This window comes from Eleutherodactylus coqui, chromosome 7 (assembly GCF_035609145.1).
Source record: "Eleutherodactylus coqui strain aEleCoq1 chromosome 7, aEleCoq1.hap1, whole genome shotgun sequence".
NCBI classification, from domain to species: domain Eukaryota; kingdom Metazoa; phylum Chordata; class Amphibia; order Anura; family Eleutherodactylidae; genus Eleutherodactylus; species Eleutherodactylus coqui.
In genome coordinates, this window is record NC_089843.1 from 32,182,463 (window position 1) to 32,204,898 (window position 22,436).

Consider the following 22,436-nt stretch of genomic DNA (forward strand, 5'->3'; position numbering starts at 1 on the left):
TCATTGAAACTGATCAAGGCCCAGCATTTACCACCAATGTTACCAAGGAGATATGGCAGGCATTAGGCAGCAGCCTTTTGTTTCACACCCCCTATCACCACCAGAGTAGTGGTAAAGTGGAGAGACTAAATGGTACCCTGAAAACAAAAATACTTAAAATGTCACAAGAAACTGGTATGCCCTGGCCAAAAAACCTCCCCATAGCACTCTATAGCGTAAGGTACACGCCAAGGTGAAAACACCAACTGTCACCTTACGAGATTCTTTTTGGGACCGCCCCCAGACTAGGGTGTTATTTTCCCCAACAGTTACAGTTACATTCAGATGTTCTGACCAAGTACGTTATGTCTCTTGCAAAAGAAATAACTAAAGTTGATGCACGAGTGTTCTCTTCCATTCCAGACCCAGATTAAGACACAGGCACCCATTCCATACAACCCGGAGAATGGGTCTACATCAAGAAGTTCCTGATGAAGCACCCTCTTGAGCCCAGAATTGACGGTCTATTCCAGGTGCTGTTGACTACTGCCACCTCAGTGAAGTTGGAGGGGAAGCCTACCTGGATTCACGCGAGCCACTGCAAGAGGGTCTCATCCCGGAAGGACGAAACATCATGAGATACTTAGGTCAAGTTATCTTAATGATTCTCCTTTGTGGGGTTCTGATGATATGGTATGAAAGGGACACCTCGGTGAATAACCAGAAGCGGTGGGCTACATGGATGGAGGAAGGGCATCCCAATATGTGGGAATATTTAGCCAAATATGTGCTCAATGTAACTAGCATGTGTATGCCTAACCTAAGGAGTTGGGAAGATATTTTACGGACTTGCCTACTGGCCATTCCCACTCCAGTAAAAGTGTTGAGATCAATTTATGCAATCGTACATGACGACAATGAAGTAGGGGAAGATAATGTTATCCAAGAAAATACTTTTCTTAACATATATGAATATTGTCCCCATTGTAAAGCCGTAGAACACACTGAGTGGGCCAACATGACTGAGTTCCAGGTCAGAAATGTTTCACAGGCTGAGGTATGTTATAATTTTACATGTAATCCACAGAACATTGGGAAATGTGAGACAGACCAGGTGGTCACTAGTGACTCCCAAATACTCTGCTCCCGTACAGAGGAACAATGTCAAAAGGTATCGACCACTATGTTTTGTGAAAAGGTAGTTCGAAGCCCCAGCCATTTCAGACATGTTAAACTACTGGTGGGATGGGTGTTGTCCTGTGGTAATTTGACATACACATATATCCCCGCCAGTATTTCAGGAGGACCGTGTGCATTGTCCCGGCTAAGTATCCTCATGTACCAAAGACCTGACCTCCATGAACCCACACTTAGGTATCAGAGGGACATTCACGGCCTAGACAATAGTTGTGAAGGACCACCTACTCTACTGAGTTTTTCAGAACACTCTGCACTGGCTTTCAGTATTGTGGGTACTCCCACATTAGCCAGTATAATGCAAGAGTGATTAACGGTTTAGCATGCAACATGATAAAGGGTCTAAAGGCCACTTCCCAAGCACTGGACCTACTACTCCTAAATGTACAAAACATTCGGAAAGCAACCCTGCAGAACAGAGCCACCATAGACTATTTCCTTATGACTTTGAACCATGGGTGCGAAGAATTCAAAGGGATGTGTTGTTTTAACCTCACTGATAATTCCGTATCGATCCATAAAAAAAATCAACCAACTGAAAGATCTAGCCACTAGTATTAAACAATGAATGAATCAAGGGTGGTTTGATTGGTTAACCGGGTCATGGTTTCGAGTTTACTATGATAAAGAAGGTATTAATTATATCTGGCACCATGATAGCTGTCATAATTTCTGTTTGTTGTATACAGTGTATTCCCACCCTGATGACTACCTGTTCCACTGTGATGTCCACCAAGAAGTCCACTGTCAATATAGACTCCGTCATCATGAACCTAGAAGACTATGACGATACCGAACCATCCTACACCCCCATGACAGCATTAGCTCCCATCTACAACACACTCCAGATTTAGGGCCTAATCACCCTCCTCGGAACGAGACAGTGGCTACAGGGAACTCAGACTAGCTGTGGTTCAGTCACAAGGGCTGTGAATATCCCCATGGTCGACCCGGAGAGCGTGGCCTGCTCGAAGGGCTAGCCTCGATCTGGGACGTCGAGGACGGTCAATAGTTGAGGATTATTAACGGGGTAGTGTATGGACAGTTAGTGTAGGGACAGTTAGTGAAATAGACAGTTTCAAGGGGGGTTTGTAGTGGATATACGCAAAATCTATATTTCTGTGACAGTGGACATAAATTTCATATGTAGTGGACAGTGGACCTGTAATAGACAGTTTTACGTATACTATCTTTATCTTCTATATACCTATGACAGTTTTACGCATACTATACATTTCTTACCTTCAATATGGCTATAACAGTATTTTTCCATCTTGTGTTTGCTTACTAACATATATTTTTATATACCCAATATATCCACTTCCTCATATGTACAATGAGACTCTCCGTTTCCCTATACTCTAACAGACTTTGAAAAAAAAAACTAACATTAAGTGGAACGCTCTACTTCCCGATTCCTAGCAGGCTTAAGCAGAAGCTGACAGTTAGTGGGACACTCTACTTCCCGATTTTTAGCAGACTGTAGCTAAAACAAGTTAAACACAGGAAACCGCAGTTTCTAACATTACCGCTTTTTAGCAGATGTGCTAGTCAACATAAACCGTTTACGGAATTTTTTTTACTAATAATAGTTCAAGGCATAACCTCCAATCATACCGGACCATCCACATTTGGTACCCAAGACAACTCACTCATCTCATCTTGCCCCCTCCGGACTGATATCATGTGACGGGCAACGTCAAGAATAACAGATGACCGGATGAAGGAAGAATCTTAAGACGCTTATCCAATAAATAATCAATACGTTGTATCTATGTAATCTTTGGCATGCCCAAAAAGGGCAGATATGTTAAACTCTTTAAAAGAGGCTACGCACCCACAAATAAAGCTGCATAATGAGGAAGTTTTCACATGCTGAACCTGTGTCAGTGTGATATCTGTTTGTGCGCACAAATAATTTACAATTAATTTGGAAAGGGTGCAAACATTCCCAGTGATTACACCGTGGACCCAAAAAGCTCATCCACATCAGTATAAGCTGCGTATGCTCCCAATCCACTTACCGCTGTCCTTCTTTAACCCCTTCACGACCAAGGACATACCGGTACGTCCTGTGGCCGCGGGGTATGTATGAAAAGAGGTTGCATTGCAACCATTTATAACAGCTGACACCCATGGGCAATAGCTGCGAGCGGCCGCGTGGCCGATTGCAGCTGTTAACCATTTAAATGCCGCTGTCAATTCTGACAGCGGCATTTAAATCCCCCCGAACGATGTTCGGGGGTCCCGCACGGCCTCCCCCCCGCGGTGAGATCGGGAGAGCCGTTCAGGTGTCATGGCAGCCGGGGGCCTAATGAAAGGCCCCAGGGCTGCCTTAACAGACTGCCTATCAAGCCATCCACACAGGGTGGCTTGATAGACTGCCTGTCAAAAAGCAGTATGACGTAATGCTATAGCATTACGTCATACTGCAGGAGCGATCAAAGCATCGCATCTTAAAGTCCTCCAGGGGGACTTCAAAGTAATGTAAATAAAAAATCAATAAAGTTTTTTTATAATTAAAAAAAAAAAATTGTAAAAGTTTAAATCACCCCCCTTTTGCCATATGTATTATTAAAAAATCTAAATAATAAATTAAAAATATGTATTTGGTATCGCCGCGTCCGTAAAAGTCTGAAGTATCAAAGTTGCGCATTATTTTTTCCACACAGTGAACGTCATAAATGCACTTTTATAGTTACCCTGTCTCCCAGAAAAAATGCAATAAAAAGCGATCAAAAAGTCGTATGCATTCCAAAATGGTACTATCAGAAACTACAGGACATCCTGCAAAAACTGAGACCTTGCTCAACTACGTCGACGGAAAAAAAAAAAGTTATCGCGTGCAGAAAATGACGGCAGAAAATAATTGAAAAAAATGTAATGTCTCTGAAAAAAAAAAGAGAAGTATGGTAAAAAAAAGAACTATACAAGTTTGGTATCGTAGTAATCGTACCGACCCATAGAATAAATTTATTGTGTAGTTTTTGGTGCCGTTTGTGCGCCGTAGAAGCAAGACGCACTAAAAATGGCGAAATGTCGTTTTTTTTTCAATTTTACTCCACTTAGAATTTTTTAAAAGTTTTTCAGTACATTATATGGTACTTTAAATAGCACCATTGAAAAATACAACTCATCCCACAAAAAACAAGCCCTCATACAGTGACATCGATGGATAAATAAAGGAGTTACGATTTTTTTTAAAGGGGGGAGGAAAAAACGAAAATGGAAAAAGAAAAATGGCCGCGTCATTAAGGGGTTAAAACGTTGCGTACAGCTCCCTTTGGCTTTGTATGGAGACAGAGGAGACTGCATTTAGCTTATAGCCTAATGATCAGAATGCGGTCTGAGGGCGGAATTGATCTGCCTTGCATCCGGGATTTCTATCAGGTTATCCAACTTAATTACTGAATGGATTTGACTCAGCCCTCTAGGGACCTGTTGTTGTGTGACCTTGTAGCTGGTTCATATGGTGACACCTTATTGGAAGACCTCTGGTTTCCAGTTAGGAACACCTACAGAGCAAGAGGCTTTAATCCCTTGTTAAGAGGACCATGTGAGACCTGGGATAGACTCAGAGAATCTCTGGCTCCAATCCCCTTCCCCGATTACGCCAATCCGAGTTTTGTATAAGCTTCTGGGGCTTCCCTCCGACCCAGGGGTGGCTAGTATTTGGAGGCAGTTCCAAGGGAGGGCGGTTGGGGACCTACAAGTACAGGCACATAAGGCTCCAGGGGAGATTTTGCAAATTTTGCTGCCCCACAAAACCTTTTCTTTCCTGCAGAAAATACATGTCACTAATGCTTTCACTGAGTTCTTTGCAAAATGTAAATCTACTAGATCTAAGACCCATTTTAAAAGAACCTTTGGCGAGAACAACCTCAGCTCGAGAAAATTCTCAAATATACGGAGATGCTTTATTGCCCCTCCGATGTTCTCCAAGCCTTCTTTTCTCATCTCCTGGGAAAAAGAACTGAACATATCCCTGTCTATTGCTGACACCAAGTTAATTCTGAAAATGGTCTATGGTCAATCTCCATGTATTCTTATGCAAGAGTGGCATTATAAATTGTTGGTTATGTGGTACAAGACACCGCAATGGCTCTGTGATTACAAGCAGGCATCTCATAATAGATGTTGGAGATGCGATGCTGCGGTGGGCTCCTATCTTCACATTTGGTGGGACTGCTTGATCATTGCTCCTTTCTGGAGGGAGGTGGAGGGTGTCCTGAGGGTGCTCTCTCCGGGTTTCTCAATCTCAGCAGACATGGTCTCCTTTGGAGACCATCCGCGGGCTTCCACCCCTTGAAAAACAAACTGATAGCATTCCTGTTAAATGCAGCAAAGGCTTTTATCCCCCTTAATTGGCTCCAGAAAAACACCCCCTCCCTTAGCCCAATGGAAGGAAAAAGCTGACTTAATTTGTAATTTGGAGGAATTGTCGAGCTGGTCTAAGGGTACTCATGATAGCTTTGCTCAGATTTGGAACCCCTGGCAGAAATTGAGACAAAAACCCTAGTGACAGGGGAATTTAAAGTTGATAATTGTTTGACTTATGAGACATGTTGTTGTGAGGCTCTTCCCGGGGAACAGGTGTTGTCTCTTCTGCAGCGGTTAGTACATTGCGCCCCCAGATGTTGATCCTGTCTTTGACGTTGTCGCCCATGATGACCTGGATGACAGTGAGATCGGCATTGCTAGATATGTATACGTATGTATGCGTGTGTATATATATATATATATATATATATAGATATAGATATATAATGTGCATGTATATGTAGGTGTGTATGTGTGTGTGTATGTATATATGTATGTATGTGTATATATATATATATATATATATATATATATATTCTCTTCTTTTGTTTTATTTTGTGCTATGCCTCCCTCTGTCCTGCTCCCCCCATCACCCCACACACACACACACACACAAATTCCCACCTCTTTTCCTCTCTCTATCTTCCTTTCTCTTTACAGCACTTTCTCCGGTCATCAGAAGGCCTGAAGAGATGGAGATCATTCTTTATGGCAGTACCTGAGTTTTAGTGGATATCTGTTAAATTTGAAGGAGAATGTAGGATTTATTTTTCTTTTGTTATATTTTGTATGGAAAATGTTTGAAAATATCAATAAAAAATTGATTTATAAAAAAAAAAAGAATAAATGGCAGAATCAATAACACCCAGAACAAGTGATACCTCCTGCTCAGCTATTTGTTCAAAACTTTTGTTCACTTTCTTTATGTGGAGAAAGAACCAATCTGCCAGCAGGCATATTTTTGTTTGGCCAATTGTGTCGGTTCTTAGAATGATATTGGACAGCATGTTCTACCAATCTTGGCACTTTATTTACACTAGAATGTCAGTGTGTGTTGGTTGTTCAGAAGAAAACTTTCTAGATGCATTTGCTGAACTGTTTATTCACAGACGCAGGACAAACACCTGGTGGCTATTAATTATTTTCACTGTAAGGGTTCGATGAGACTCTAAAATTTAACTTTTAATAGATAACTTGTTAAAGGCTTGGTGTACAAGTCTTGAAGGAGACACACAAAGACATAGACGGATGTAAATTACTCCTGTAGCAGGGACCCCACTGATAATATTGCGGAGGGAGACAGGACTGCGTTTTAGGAGGAAAAAGACGAGACCTCCATTAGCGAGAGTCTCTAGAAAATTTCAAAACACCGTTCTTTATGCCCGCCAGCTAAAAAACTTAATTCAAAAGAGGCTGGATATATCAACAAGGTCAGCTAGGAATTGTGGTAATCGTTCATAAGATGATTTAACTCAAAGCTTAAAAGCCCAGCAGTCCTCAGATGATTCTATGCCAGAGGTAGATATTAATATAGAAATCGCTTAGGCGTGCACCGCACGTGAAGACTGAAAGGCCAGAAATAGGAGAAATGACCCACATAAATGAACCATAAATATCATGTGGGATCATGAATCCATGTTGAATGTTAATAATTCTAGGTATAGAACCAACCAAACGGAGTTATTTAAAAAGAAAATACGCGGTTCGACGCGTTTCCGCTACAGATATTGCAGCATCATCAGGAACCTATACTTAGTGGCAAACCAGGATTCTGAATGGATCCAAAGGTCCTAGACTATTAGATAGCGTTAACAGGAACCTATACTCAGTAGTCAACCAAGGTTCTAAATATACTCTGAGGTCCTAACTAGAGATGAGCGAACGTACTCGTCCGAGCTTGATACTCGTTCGAGTATTAGCGTGTTCGAGATGCTCGTTACTCGTGACGAGTACCACGCGATGTTCGAGTTACTTTCACTTTCATCTCTGAGACGTTAGCGCGCTTTTCTGGCCAATAGAAAGACAGGGAAGGCATTACAACTTCCCCCTGTGACGTTCAAGCCCTATACCACCCCCCTGCAGTGAGTGGCTGGCGAGATCAGGTGTCACCCGAGTATATAAATCGGCCCCTCCTGCGGCTCGCCACAGATTTATTCTGACATAGAGGAGGGAAAGTGCTGTTGGTGCCGGAGCTGTTATAGGGAGAGTGTTAGGAGTATTTTAGGCTTCAAGAACCCCAATGGTCGTTCTTAGGGCCACATCTAACCGTGTGCAGTAGTGTGGAGGCTGCTTTTTGCAGTGTTGCACATTTTTTTTTTTGTATATCGGCCGTGCAGAGCATTGCGCCCTGCAGTAATTATACATAGTCCAGGGCCAGTAGTGGTGGTGAGGCAGGGACAGAAGACATATATTTATTGAATATAGGCAGTGGGCCTTTCCAAAAACATTTGGGAAAAAAAATCTATTTGGGCTGCCTGTGACTGTCCTCAGTGTACTGGGTCTGTGCTGGGTGTAGTTGTCCTCCTAATTCATACGCAGCCAGCTAAGTGTTACAGCAGGCTTGCGCAAAATTATTTCCTGGCTCTGTGTTGGCTGTTACATCACCGCTGTATTCCAGTCCACAGTGCAACAGTCTGCAGTTATTTTACATACTCCAGGGCCAGTAGTGGTTAGGCAGGGACAGAAGACATATATTTATTGAATATAGGCAGTGGGCCTTTCCAAAAACATTTGGGGAAAAAAATCTATTTGGGCTGCCTGTGACTGTCCTCAGTGTACTTGGTCTGTGCTGGGTGTAGTTGTCCTCCTAATTCATACGCAGCCAGCTAAGTGTTACAGCAGGCTTGCGCAAAATTATTTCCTGGCTCTGCTGTGCGTTCGGTAAGCGAAGTCAGCCTCCAACCACAGGCCAATAAGCGGCACATTTAATTACAGCGTTCTGTTTCTGCACTACTGGTAATACAGCATGCTGAGGGGTAGGCCTAGAGGACGTGGACGCGGGGGAGGACGCGGAGGCCCAAGTCAGGGTGTGGGCACAGGCCGAGCCAGTGCGGTGGCCAGGGGTAGAGGCAGGGCCAGACCGAATAATCCACCAACTGTTTCCCAAAGCGCCCCCTCGCGCCATGCCACCCTGCAGAGGTCAAGGTGCTCTACGGTGTGGCAGTTTTTCACAGAGACGCCTGACGACCGACGAACAGTGGTGTGCAACCTTTGTCGCGCCAAGAGAGCATGCGCAGGCATATGATGGCCAAGCACCCCACAAGGTGGGACGAAGGCCGTTCACCGCCTCCGGTTTTCACCACTGCCTCTCCCCCTGTGCCCCAACCTGCCACTGAGATCCAACCCCCCTCTGAGGAGACAGGCACTACCGTCACTTGGCCTGCACCCACACCCTCACCTCCGCTGTCCTCGGCCCCATCCAGCAATGTCTCTCAGCGCAGCGTTCAGACGTCGCTAGCGCCACTATTTGAGCGCAAGCGCAAGTACGCCGCCACGCACCCGCACGCTCAAGCGTTAAACGTGCACATTGCCAAATTGATCAGCCTGGAGATGCTGCTGTATAGGCTTGTGGAAACGGAGGCTTTCAAAAGCATGATGGCGGCGGCGGCCCCGCGCTACTCGGTTCCCAGTTGCCACTACTTTTCCCGATGTGCCGTCCCAGCCCTGCACGACCACGTCTCCTGCAACATTGTACGCGCCCTCACCAACGCGGTTACTGCCAAGGTCCACTTAACAACGGACACGTGGACAAGCACAGGCGGGCAGGGCCACTATATCTACCTGACGGCACATTGGGTGAATTTAGTGGAGGCTGGGACAGAGTCAGAGCCTGGGACCGCTCACGTCCTACCCACCCCCAGAATTGTGGGCCCCAGCTCGGTGCTGGTATCTGCGGCGGTGTATGCTTCCTCCACTAAACCACCCTCCTCCTGCCCCAATGCAACCTCTGTCTCACAATCAAGATGTGTCAGCAGCAGCAGCACATCGCCAGCAGTCGATGTCGCGCGGCGTGGCAGCACAGCGGTGGGCAAGCGTCAGCAGGCCGTGCTGAAACTACTCAGCTTAGGAGAGAAGAGGCACACGGCCCACAAACTGCTGCAGGGTCTGACAGAGCAGACCGACCGCTGGCTTGCGCCGCTGAGCCTCCAACCGGGCATGGTCGTGTGTGACAATGGCCGTAACCTGGTGGCGGCTCTGCAGCTCGGCAGCCTCACGCACGTGCCATGCCTGGCCCATGTCTTTAATTTGGTGGTTCAGCGCTTTCTGAAAGGATACCCACACTTGTCATACCTGCTCGCAAAGGTGCGCCGGGTCAGCGCACATTTCCGCAACTCCAAGACGGACGCTGCCACCTTGCGGACCCTGCAACATCGGTTTAATCTGCCAGTGCACCGACTGTTGTGCGACGTGCCCACACGGTGGAACTTTATGCTCCACATGCTGGCCAGGCTCTATGAGCAGCATAGAGCTATAGTGGAATACCAACTCCAACATGGGCGGCGTAGTGGGAGTCAGCCTCCTCAATTATTTACAGAAGAGTGGGCCTGGTTGGCAGCCATCTGCCAGGTCCTTGGAAACTTTGAGGAGTCTACCCAGATGCTGAGCGGGGATGCTGCAATCATTAGCGTCACCATTCCTCTGCTATGCCTCTTGAGAAGTTCCCTGCAAAGCATAAAGGCAGACGCTTTGCACTCGGAAACGGAGGCGTGGGAAGATAGTATGTGGCTGGATAGTCAGAGCACCCTCATGTCTATATCTCAGCGCATTGATGAGGAGGAGGAGGGGGAGGAGCTTGAGGAGGAGGGGGAAAAGACAGCTTGGCCCACTGCTGAGGGTACACATGCTGCTTGCCTGTCATCCTTTCAAGGTGTATGGCCTGAGGAGGAGGAGGAGGATCCTGAAAGTGATCTTCCTAGTGAGGACAGCCATGTGTTGCGTACAGGTACCCTGGCACACATGGCTGACTTCATGTTAGGATGCCTTTCTCGTGACCCTCGCGTTACACGCATTCTGGCCACTACGGATTACTGGGTGTACACACTGCTCGACCCACGGTATAAGGAGAACCTTTCCACTCTCATTCCCGAAGAGGAAAGGGGTTCGAGAATGATGCTATACCACAGGGCGCTGGTGGACAAACTGATGGTAAACTTCCCATCCGACAGCGCTAGTGGCAGGAGGCGCAGTTCCGAGGGCCAGGTAGCAGGGGAGGAGCAGAGATCAGGCAGCATGTACAGCGCAGGCAGGGGAACATTCTCCAAGGCCTTTGCCAGCTTTATGCCTCCCCAGCAAGACTGTGTCACCGCTCCCCAGTCAAGGCTGAGTTGGTGCGAGCACTGTAAAAGGATGGTGAGGGAGTACGTAGCCGATCGCACGACCGTCCTCGATGACGCCTCTGCCCCCTACAACTACTGGGTGTCGAAGCTGGACACGTGGCCTGAACTCGCGCTGTAAGCCCTGGAGGTGCTTGCTTGTCCTACGGCTAGCGTCTTGTCAGAGAGGGTGTTTAGTGCGGCTGGGGGAATCATCACGGATAAGCGTACCCGCCTGTCAACCGACAGTGCCGGCAGGCTTACACTCATCAAGATGAACAAAGCCTGGATTTCCCCAGACTTCTCTTCTTCACCAGCGGACAGCAGCGCTACCTAAGCAATACGTAGGCTGCACCCGCGGATGGAAGCATCGTTCTCTATCACCATCAAAAACGGGGACATTTTTGCTTCATCAATCTGTGTATAATATTCCTCCTCCTCCTCCTGCTCCTCCTTCTGAAACCTCACATAATCACGCTGAACAGGCAATTTTTCTTAGGCCCACAATGCTCAGTCATATAATTTTTCTAAACAATTTTTATACGTTTCAATGCTCATTAAAGCGTTGAAACTTGCACCTGAACCAATTTTTATTTTAACTGGGCTGCCTCCAGGCCTAGCTACCAATTAAGCCACATTAACCAAAGCGATTAATGGGTTTCACCTGCCCTCTTGGTTGGGCATGGGCAATTTTTCTGAGGTACATTAGTACTGTTGGTACACCAATTTTTTGGGGCCCTCGCCTACAGTGTAATCCCATTAATTTTTTGCCCACCTGCATTACAGCTGACATTACATCAGCTGTGTTGGGCACTGCAATGGGATATATTTATGTACCGCCGGTGGGTTCCAGGGAGCCACCCATGCTGTGGGTCCACACGGAGTTGTAACTACATGTGTCCACTTCTAAAGAACCCCAGTCTGACTGGGGCATGCAGTGTGGGCCGAAGCCCACTTGCATTAAACATGACATTACCTCAGCTGTGATGGGCAATACAATGGGATATATTTATGTACCGCCGGTGGCTTCCTGGCACCCACCCATGCTGTCGGTCCACACGGAGTTGTAACTGCATGTGTCCACTACTAAAGAACCCCAGTCTGACTGGGGCATGCAGTGTGGGCCGAAGCCCACTTGCATTAAACATGACATTACCTCAGCTGTGATGGGCAATGCAATGGGATATATTTATGTACCGCCGGTGGCTTCCTGGCACCCATCCATGCTGTCGGTCCACACGGAGTTGTAACTACATGTGTCCACTTCTTAAGAACCCCAGTCTGACTGGGGCATGCAGTGTGGGCCGAAGCCCACCTGCATTTAATCGGACGTTACCTCAGCTGTGATGGGCACTGCAATGGGATACATTTATGTACCGCCGGTGGGTTCCAGGGAGCCACCCATGCTGTGGGTGCACACGGAATTCCCATTGCGGAGTTGTACCTGCCTGTGACTATTTATAAAAAAACGCGGTCTGACTGGGGCATGCAGACACCTTGACAGAATGAATAGTGTGTGGCACATAGGTTCCCAATTGCTATGCCCACGTGTGCAGCTCCTGATGGCGGTGGCACAGGATTATATTTCTCATTGCTTCTCTACAGCATTGTGGGCTATCGCCCCGCCCCTTTTAAAGTGGGTCGCTGCCTAGCCACGCCAACCCTCTGCAGTGTGTGCCTGCGGTTCCTCTGGCAGACGCACTTATAAATAGACATGAAGGTGGTGTGGCATGAGTGCAGCTGAAGGCTGCGCAGGGACACTTTGGTGTGCGCTGTGGACACTGCGTCGTGCGGGGGGGGGGGGGGTTGGGCAGCATGTAACGCAGGAGAAGTGGCAGCGGAGTGTCATGCAGGCAGTGATTGTGCTTTGTTGGAGGTAGTGTGGTGCTTAGCAAAGGTATGCATTGCTAATGAGGGCTTTTGAGAAGTAAAAGTTGTTGGGGGGGGGCCCACTCTTGCCGCTATTGTGGCTTAATAGTGGGACCTGGGAACTTGAGATGCAGCCAAACATGTAGCCCCTCGCCTGCCCTATCCGTTGCTGTGTCGTTCCCATCACTTTCTTGAATTGCCCCGATTTTCACAAATGGAAACCTTAGCGAGCATCGGAGATATACAAAAATGCTCGAGTCGTCCATTGACTTCAATGGGGTTCGTTACTCGAAACGAACCCTCGAGCATCGCGATAATTTCGTCCCGAGTAACGAGCACCCGAGCATTTTGGTGCTCGCTCATCTCTAGTCCTAACCTACTAGAGGAAAACGAATCAGGATGGAAGATAGGCGATACTAGAGATTCCCACCCTGTTGATAGCAAGAACGAAAACAAAAAAGGTAGCAGCACCAGCCCGTGTTGTAGGCTGGAGGCTAATTCACAAGGTAGCACCACAAGGGCTAGGACCTTTGGATCTATTCAGAATCCTGGTTTGCCACTAAGTATAGGTTCCTGATGATGCTGCAATATCTGTAGCGGAAAGGCGTCGAACCGCGTATTTTCTTTTTAAATAACTCCATTTGGTTGGTTCTATACCTAGAATTATTGACATTCAACATGGATTCATGATCCCACATGATATTTATGGTTCATTTATGTGGGTCATTTTTCCTATTTTTGGCCTTTCAGTCTTCACGTGCGGTGCACGACTAAGCCATTTCTATATTAATATCTACCTCTGGCATAGAATCATCTGAGGACTGCTGGGCTTTTAGCTTTGAGTTAAATCATCTTATGAACGATTACCACAATTCCTAGCTGACCTTGTTGATATATCCAGCCTCTTTTGAATTAAGTTTTTATCTGGCGGGCATAAAGAACCGTGTTTTGAAATTCTCTAGAGACTCTCGCTAATGGAGGTCTCGTCTTTTTCTTCCTAAAACGCAGTCCTGTCCCCCTCCGCAATATTATCAGTGGGGTCCCTGCTACAGGAGTAATTTACATCCGTCTATGTCTTTGTGTGTCTCCTTCAAGACTTGTACACCAAGCCTTTAACAAGTTATCTATTAAAAGTTAAATTTTAGAGTCTCATCGAACCCTCACATTTGCTGAACTGTAGCCAGAAAAAAGAGATTGTTAAAGGAGCAAGTAGTTGATAAAAGCTGGAGGTTGGCTTACAGTATAGAAGCAGTGTAAAGTCACACAACAAACAGTACGATGCTAAAGGGAAGCGCTTACTCATACTTGGAAAAAAAAAGAAAGCCAGAGTCAAAATAGTAAGTAAAAGCCAAATAAAGCACTGACTTATAAACTAAGAGACCTCATACAAGGGAAGACTGTCAGTTGCAGAAGCTCCAACAGTGATCAGGCAATTATTTATAGATGGATGACTGCCTGTTTACGTTGGCTGATCAGCATTTAGGTTTTATAAGTGCATAAACTAAACAATGAACCATTTTTGAATGAATTATCGTTCATCATTCGATAAGTGACAACTGTCACCGTGGCAGAATAAGTCCTAAAATTTACAAAAGGTCACAGAAACTTTTATTAAATATACCTGATAAAATAAAAAATAGAATGACACTTGTATATATTATCCAACTAGGATCATACCCAGTTTGGATTGATAACCAATATGACCCAAGGGGAACCTAAATTTGCAATTTTATGCTCTTATGTCCGTATGTTTATGCACATAGGGTTATAGTCTTCTAATAACGCGGTGAAAGAAATTGTATTAAATTTTAATAAACATCCAATTCATCATAGAAAAAGTTTTTCAGATGTGTCACCTGGTATATCTAGAGGTCTATTTCCCTATCTCAAGGTTTTTTGAAGAGCAAAAATCCCATAGGTCTAAACTCATATCAGTGAAGCACTGTACACATGAAACAGTATATGCATAATAGGAGATTATTGAATTTTCCTCGATATTAAATTCTATCATGGCATAAGTTAGGTACCAATATAGATATAGATATGCAGTCACCGATTGGCAATTCATGCCAATGTTGTGTATTGATCTTCAAAAGACATTGAATTACTACCCACCTATAATGCCGCTTATCTATACTCAGGATGCCAAAGTGTATATAGCATTGTTCCCCCTATTTATTAATTGATTGACCGTACAGGGCACTCTAAAGTCTATCACTAGGCTGCCAGATGATATACCAAGGCAGACCTAGGAATAATGCATGGCAGCCTCAAATGCCTTATTGCTATTGCCAAGAGTGCTGATAACATTTTTATTCATTGTTTGTCTAGGGTAGCATCTCTATTTTCTTCTTAGATCCTTTTCCAAGCTGCCTATTGACACGTTTCCACAGCCAGCTAATGGATCTGGCTGGTTCATAAGGATGGCTAAGCTATCTAAGAGTAGTTCTTCTCTGATCTAGCTAATGACACAGTCTGTCCGGCTGTCAGCTTGTTTTGTGCAGAGATGGTAGGACAAGGTTAGGTACAGGCTTGATATACCCATGTCTCCACCTCCCCACCAATCCACGGGTATGTCTCCATTACACCAATCAGCATAGAGGAATCAAATCAGCTCTGACCTCTGTAGTCTCGCAGCATTTTGTAGATCTCAGGCAGGCACAAATTATCATTCAATGTGCTTCACTTTCATCGCCATAGCACCGCGGTATCTTGAGAGGGCGTGCATGCACAGGAGACAACAGTGTTAGGGCATCCAGTGCTCGTCAATACTAGATGTTCTGTGCATGCACCAGCACCTCTGCGGACTTACGGAAGGAAAATATCTCCCAGTACTAAGTGTATCTCCTGGTACTAAGTCCATGTTGAATCATCGAGCGCTGATAGCACCTATATAATATTTTGCAAGGCTGTAGAAAAAACCCTATTCATAATATATCATATTGCTAGAAAAGGCAAAGAAGGCGCTTGTCTGAAGGTATTCACTACAAGCAAAGCGATCGTTGGGAGACATTTATCCACAGTATGTATAGACGAATGTCATGTATGATCGGAGGTCTCATTAGAGCAAAAAATCTTTAACTACAATACACGCATAATATAAACCTCAAATATCCATATCCTGATGCAATAAAAAATAAATAATAAATGATAAATCCTTTTATTGATTTGGGTGATGTAAATGTCAAATAACAGCAAACCCTGAGCAATTTCACACAATATCCCTGGGAATTTACCAAGGAAGTTTTTTCAGAACAATTTCATTGTCTTTAAATAGGTATGTGGTAAGTATGTGGTATGTATCTGGTAAGTATATATTATACTAGTTTTATGGTAAAGATGACACCAATATTTATATTTAAACAGATAGTTAATAGAGATGAGCGAACGTACTCGGTAAAGCACTACTCGTCCGAGTAATGTGCTTTATCCGAGTATCTCTCCGCTCGTCCTGAAAGATTCGGGGCGCTCCGCTGCTGACAGGTGAGTCGCAGCGGGGAGCGGGGCAGAGCGGGCGGGAGAGAAGGAGAGAGAGATCTCCCCTCCATTCCTCCCCGCTCTCCCCTGCAGCTCCCCGCTCCGCAGCGGATAGTAGTGCTTATCCGAGTACGTTCGCTCATCTCTAATAGTTAACCTTTGACATATAATCACCCAGAGGGGCGATATAAATTATTCTCGCTATGATCAGTATTATTTAGGTGATATGACATAAATGTTGGATAAGACCAACAATACCGCAGTATAAATCAGGCATACGATTTACGATTGAGAACAAAAATATTAACCAAAAGCAGCATTCGCAAGCCAAGAGGTATTATTATTGGCAAAAAAGGAATATATGAGAGTGACTGTTACAAAATGACACAACATGATGTACTATGTTGTTGTCTGATCATTAGAGATGAGTGAACGTGCTCGCTTAGGACAATTACTCGATCGAGCATCACTTTTTTCGGTAACTGCCTAATCAGGCGAAAAGATTTGGTGGGCCCCGGGGGTGAGTGGGGGGTTGCGGTGGGGAGTGTGGGGGGGGGAAGAGAGATCCCCCTATTCCCCCCTGCTACCCCCGCTCCACCCCTGGCACCCTTGAATCTTTTCGCCCGAGCAGGCAGCTACTCGAAAAAAGTGATGCTCGATCAAGTAATTGTCCTAAACAAGCATGCTCGCTCATCTCTACTGATCATCCCTAGACTAGAGGAGGACAAAAAGTCGGTTAATAATTAATTTTTGATAAAGGGCGTGAAGGAGAGCTGCTCATTTAAGCCCTTTGGTAAAACTGATCCCATAGAGGAAATCCATGCACTCTCCTTCGTAAGTAGCTTCTGGTCAACATCACCACAGGGCCGATCTGGTCTCAAAATTTCTATACCCTGAAATTTGATAGTGTCTGGCTTGTTATTATGGAATTCACGTAGATCGGTTGCCAGGCTTGTGTGTTCATTTATGTTTATATTGCCAATATGGACAAGGACCCTCTGTCTCAACTGCTGTTTTGTCTTCCCAATGTAGTCAAGGGACCATGGGCAAGTTGCCAGGTATATAAGCCCACTTGACCTACAATTCATGAAATCTCTTTTATTGTAACACAAGCCTTTTGCCAAGCTCTTAAAATTCAGACCCTTTTTGATATATTTACAGGATTTACAGTGTGCACAAGGGAAACAGCCCTTGACCCGATCAGATGTTAGCCATGTTGGTATCCCTGGTTCTTGTGAAAAGTGGCTGTGTACAAAGCGATCTCATAAATTTCGACCCCTTCTATAAATAATCATGGGTCATGTAGGTAGGCAGAGGGTCAAGTCCTTATGCTTCAAGAGGATATACCAATACTTTTCAATAGCACTTCTCACTTCTGGACAGTGGTCATCAAACATCTTGATAATGCGTACTTTTTTTTTTGGGGGGGGGGGGGTCCTCATGTCTAGGTTTTTGGGCCAAAAATGTTTCTCTCTTCATTTTGTGCACCCTTTCTCAAACTTGAGCAATGACTTCTCTAGGATAATCCCTACTAATAAATCCCTCCATCATTTTGTCGCCTTTCTTTTATATTCCACCTAACTTGAGCAATTTATTTTTACTCGCATCAGCTGGCCCTTTGGGATCTCCTTTTTAATGAGTTAAGGTGATGGCTATCCCAATGTAACAAATTATTTGTTGCAGTGGGTTTTCTGTACATTGTGGTCTCCAAAGTACCCATCTCAGTTCTCCTAATCTGGAGATCCAAAAATGTCAAGGCATCAGAACATATTTCTGCGGTAAAAAAGAGACCAAGGCTATTGATGTTCAGATTTCTTACGAACTTATAGAAATCATCCATTCCTCCCAAACACAAGATAAAGACGTCATCGATATATCGGATCCACAGATCCACATTCAATGTCCAGTTTTCATTACTCTCGAGTTTGGCATTATCACCTACAGGGCTTATCCTTGACATATCGTACACGGTCCTGCTCCTGAGAGAGATTGCTGTGGCATGGGTGTGCAAAATTGTGTAGCCAAGGATTCTGGGTCTAGAGTGTATGTCCCCTCTCCTTGGATCTATACACTGACCGTTGCCCTCACGCATCGGGAGCTATAACACCGATTCCCCTCTTTGTGGGATTTTTTGTCCTCTAGGAAGGATCACATGGAAAACTTTATCCTCTCCTGATCAATCCTTGTGATGTTGTGCCTGTTTTTCTGTTTGTTAGTCTGTAGTTTTTAGATTAATAAAGTTTAATTTTTGTGCACATGCCTGTGAATGGGCTTTATATGAATTTGAGTTCCCTCTGCCCGAGTGAATTCTATGATAGATAAATGTACAAAGTAACAATCCTCTGGAAATACAGTGAATTCAGTTATGCAGTCTGTCAATTTGCTGTAGATCACATGCAGAACACAGCATGAATAAATACATCTAGGTATACGGCTAGGCACACCCACATGATACTATAAGTTAGTTTTTTGTGTTCTAAAATAATCAGCTTATATAATGCATTGTACCAAGTGCAAACAAAAATTAACAAAATAATCTTATTTTATATTTTCAGGTGAGTTACGGGGCAAGAGACTCCCTGCTCAGTGACAGAACAGTATATCCACATTTCTTTCGAACAGTTCCGGATAATATGATGCAGTATGCAGTTTTAGTAAAAATGTTGTTATATTTTAAGTGGAACATGGTTTGTGTCTTCACCACAGATGATGAGATTGGAGAACGGGAAGTTCGCCTTCTTAGCAAGGAGCTCACTAAATCTGGAATATGTATTGAAATAACTATTCCACTTAAAAATATCAAGTTTATAGATTCATCTGTAATGAAACATTTGAAAGCTGAAGTTATTATACTTTGCGGTACAAGTTCTAAGGTGGTTCAGTTAATTCTACGTCATTTAGAACAATCTGTCAGAAACAAAACTTTTATTTTTATGACATCTTGGTCGCATGATTCTACTTTGTATGGAAAGGACATTAATTGTAGCCTTATTTTTATGCCTCCAAGACACAGTGTAAATGGATTTGAGGAATGGGCTCTAAGCTTTCATCCATCCACACACCCAAATGATCCAGTTCTGGAGGATCTTTGGATAACCTCATTTAACTGTCTTTCAAGAAATTATCTGAAAAATACTCTTTTACAATATAGTGTTACTGTTCCTTTTCATAATTGCACTGGTGAGGAACGCTTTACAGATCAAACTCATTATTATTCAGATGGAATGCCATACAAAGTGTACACAGCTGTACAGATGATGGCCCAAGCATTGGATGATATGCATAAAACCTTACAAATTAGCACAATAAACAAAGAGAACAAAGAGGATAATGAGACTAATATATACAGAAAAAATGTAAGAAAACACCTTGACACTATAAGATGATTTTACTAAACTTGTTGGTTCCACGTATGTTTCCTGAATTTAAATTAAATAAAATACAACACACAATTTTACTTACTAATTTATACAGTCGTAATAACGCTTTCTGGTAAAGAGACCTTAGCTTGTTATTTTGCTGCCCACCCAACTTCTACTTCCAAAGTTTATTTTCCTAATTGGCCAAAACTATTATCCTCATTCTTCTCATACGGTTTTTTCACCTTCTTCCGGTGTTGTTACCATCACAATATCTACTGTTTCCATGACAGAATCAGGTGTTCAACAGCAGCAGGGAGGAAAGTCTCTGCAAATGCAAAAAGATTTGGGGGATAGGGGTAAATAGAGGAGATGACACAATAGATTTTCTTTTAAACCTACCTCAAAATTTAACTTTTAAATTAATAAGTCATGACATAAATACCACATGTCTAAAATCCAAATATGAGGAAACGCCAGAGATATGTAAAAAAGTAGTTTTTGTAGTCTCACCTGGTGTGAAAAGCTTGGCATCTTAAGGTACCAGCTGTGGTTTGGGGATGGTTCCTGGTGTGTTAACTCCTATGCCTGATTGCATCTGCTGATTCAGGGGAGATTTGCAGGCGTTACAGGGGTCCTCACAAGGAGGATCCCCCTGTATAAAAAAAGAATGAACTTAGTTAGAAAAGACCCTGCGCTCATAAAGTTCACCAATTCATCATAGATATGCTATAGGATGTTTCTGCCAAAGGATAAAAACTTACTTCCAAGGAGGGGAGATTATGGTGTCCACAGGACCCCCTCCTGTTACAAATGCCTCAATGATTTTCCAATCAGGCAAATACTGTGAGGTGATCCTCTTCTTTATTTAGCGATAACATTTAGGTCAATGCGTTTTGTGGTGCCTCATGCACCATTCTCAAGCCATGCAGTAATACATAACTTGTGTAAATATATAGTGCTTTACCTGCTTCTATTGTCATCGCTTCTTCTGCTTGTCCCTGATGGAAGGAGGCAGCCCCGTACACACGTCATAGTGACGTCATCACGCCTTATTACCTGACCAGGTCGGTCCTATCACATGAGCATATCAGCACGTATATGTGTCCCAACTCCATTCTGAGTGGAATACATAGTAGTTTTCAGTCATTCTTTCTGGCTTAAGGTGCCATGGCGTGGAAATAGATCAATCTGCAATATCAATGTATTCATCTTACTCTAATGAAATGCTTTTTACATAACTGGTCCATATAACAATATACAATTAATATTTATTTGATTAGTTAATCATGGTGGCTATCAATCAATATTAAATTATATATACATATATATAGTTTTTTTATACATATGTATAGGGAAAAGTGAGTGAGAGAATGGAATTAAAATCCTGTATATATATATATATATATATATATATATATATATATATATATATATATATATATATATATATATATATATATATATGCAAACTAGCTGATATACCCGGCTTTGCCCGAGTTAATTTGGTACTGGTGTTTATCTGGTGTTCACACGGAAAATCTTATGAAGTCATGGTTACTTTAGAGATACTGAGGAAAAACATAAGTTCACCATTTTGCATAGTTCTCTGCGTTACCCAGGAAACCCCACGTGGAGGCAACCATGCAACGTTTCCTTTATATAAAATGACATCAGGAAGTGAGAGAATTAGATTACGTACATAAAATTTGGACACTAATTCTTTTGAGCTTAGAATTGAATAATCGAGTTGGGACCCATTAACTTTTCATACTTAGGACACAATCAATGCTCGTGCCAAATTTCATGTTTCTATGACATTGGGAAGTGAGACATTTAGATTATGTACGTAAAATTTGGACGCTAATTCTTTTGCGAATAGAACTGAATAATGGAGTTGGGACCCATTAGCTTTTACTATTTATGACATAATCAATGCTCGTGCCAAATTTCCCGTTTCTATGACACCAGAAAGTGAGAAAATTACATTCCGCACGTAAAATTTGGACGCTTATTCTTTTGCGCATAGAATTGAATAATGGAGTTGGGACCCATTAGCTTTTCCTATTTATGACATAATCAATGCTCGTGCCAAATTTCACGTTTTTATGACACCGGAAAGTGAGAAAATAACATTCCGCACGTAAAATTTCGACGCCAATTCTTTTGCGCTAGAAGTGAATAATCGAGTTCGGACCCATTAGCTTTTCCTATTTTTGACATAATCAATGCTTGTGCCAAATTTCCTGTTTCTATGACACCGGAAAGTGAAGAAATTACATTCCGCACGTAACATTTTGACGCTAAATAGGATGTACTCTTCCTGCCATTCAATGGTATTAAAAAATATATATATCTGGAAGCTTTTCTATATGCAGGTGATGTGACTACAAGCCTCTTTAATTGGTGATCTATATACTCTGATAATGCTCTTGTTATTGAGCCTACTCCTGCAATAATCGGACGCCCGGGAGGTGACATTTTATTTTTATGGATTTTTGGTAAAATGTAAAAGAAAGGCGTTTCTGGATATTGGATTAAAATATAATTCCTCAGCCAATCACAATCTGCTCTTTCAGCAAGCAGGGATTTTAAATTCCCGCTGCTCAAAGAACAGGACCACAGAGCGGGGTGCAGCGTGGAGAAGACACGGCTGAGCCCTGGCAGCTGAAGGCAGGTGATTATGTATTTTTTTTGTTTTTTACACCCCTTTTCCTTGTTTTTTAGGGAGGGCTTATATTTCTAAAGCTCTTCTCTGAAAAAAAAATTACAGGATGCTGGCAGCTGGATCCCCTACATCAGCTATCATGTGTGACAGCTGCGGTAGGGAATTGAAGAATACCTCTGCTGCATCTGTCACAGATGTGGCAGACGTAACATAAGATTATGTTATTATGTTACATAGTAACATAGTATGTAAGGC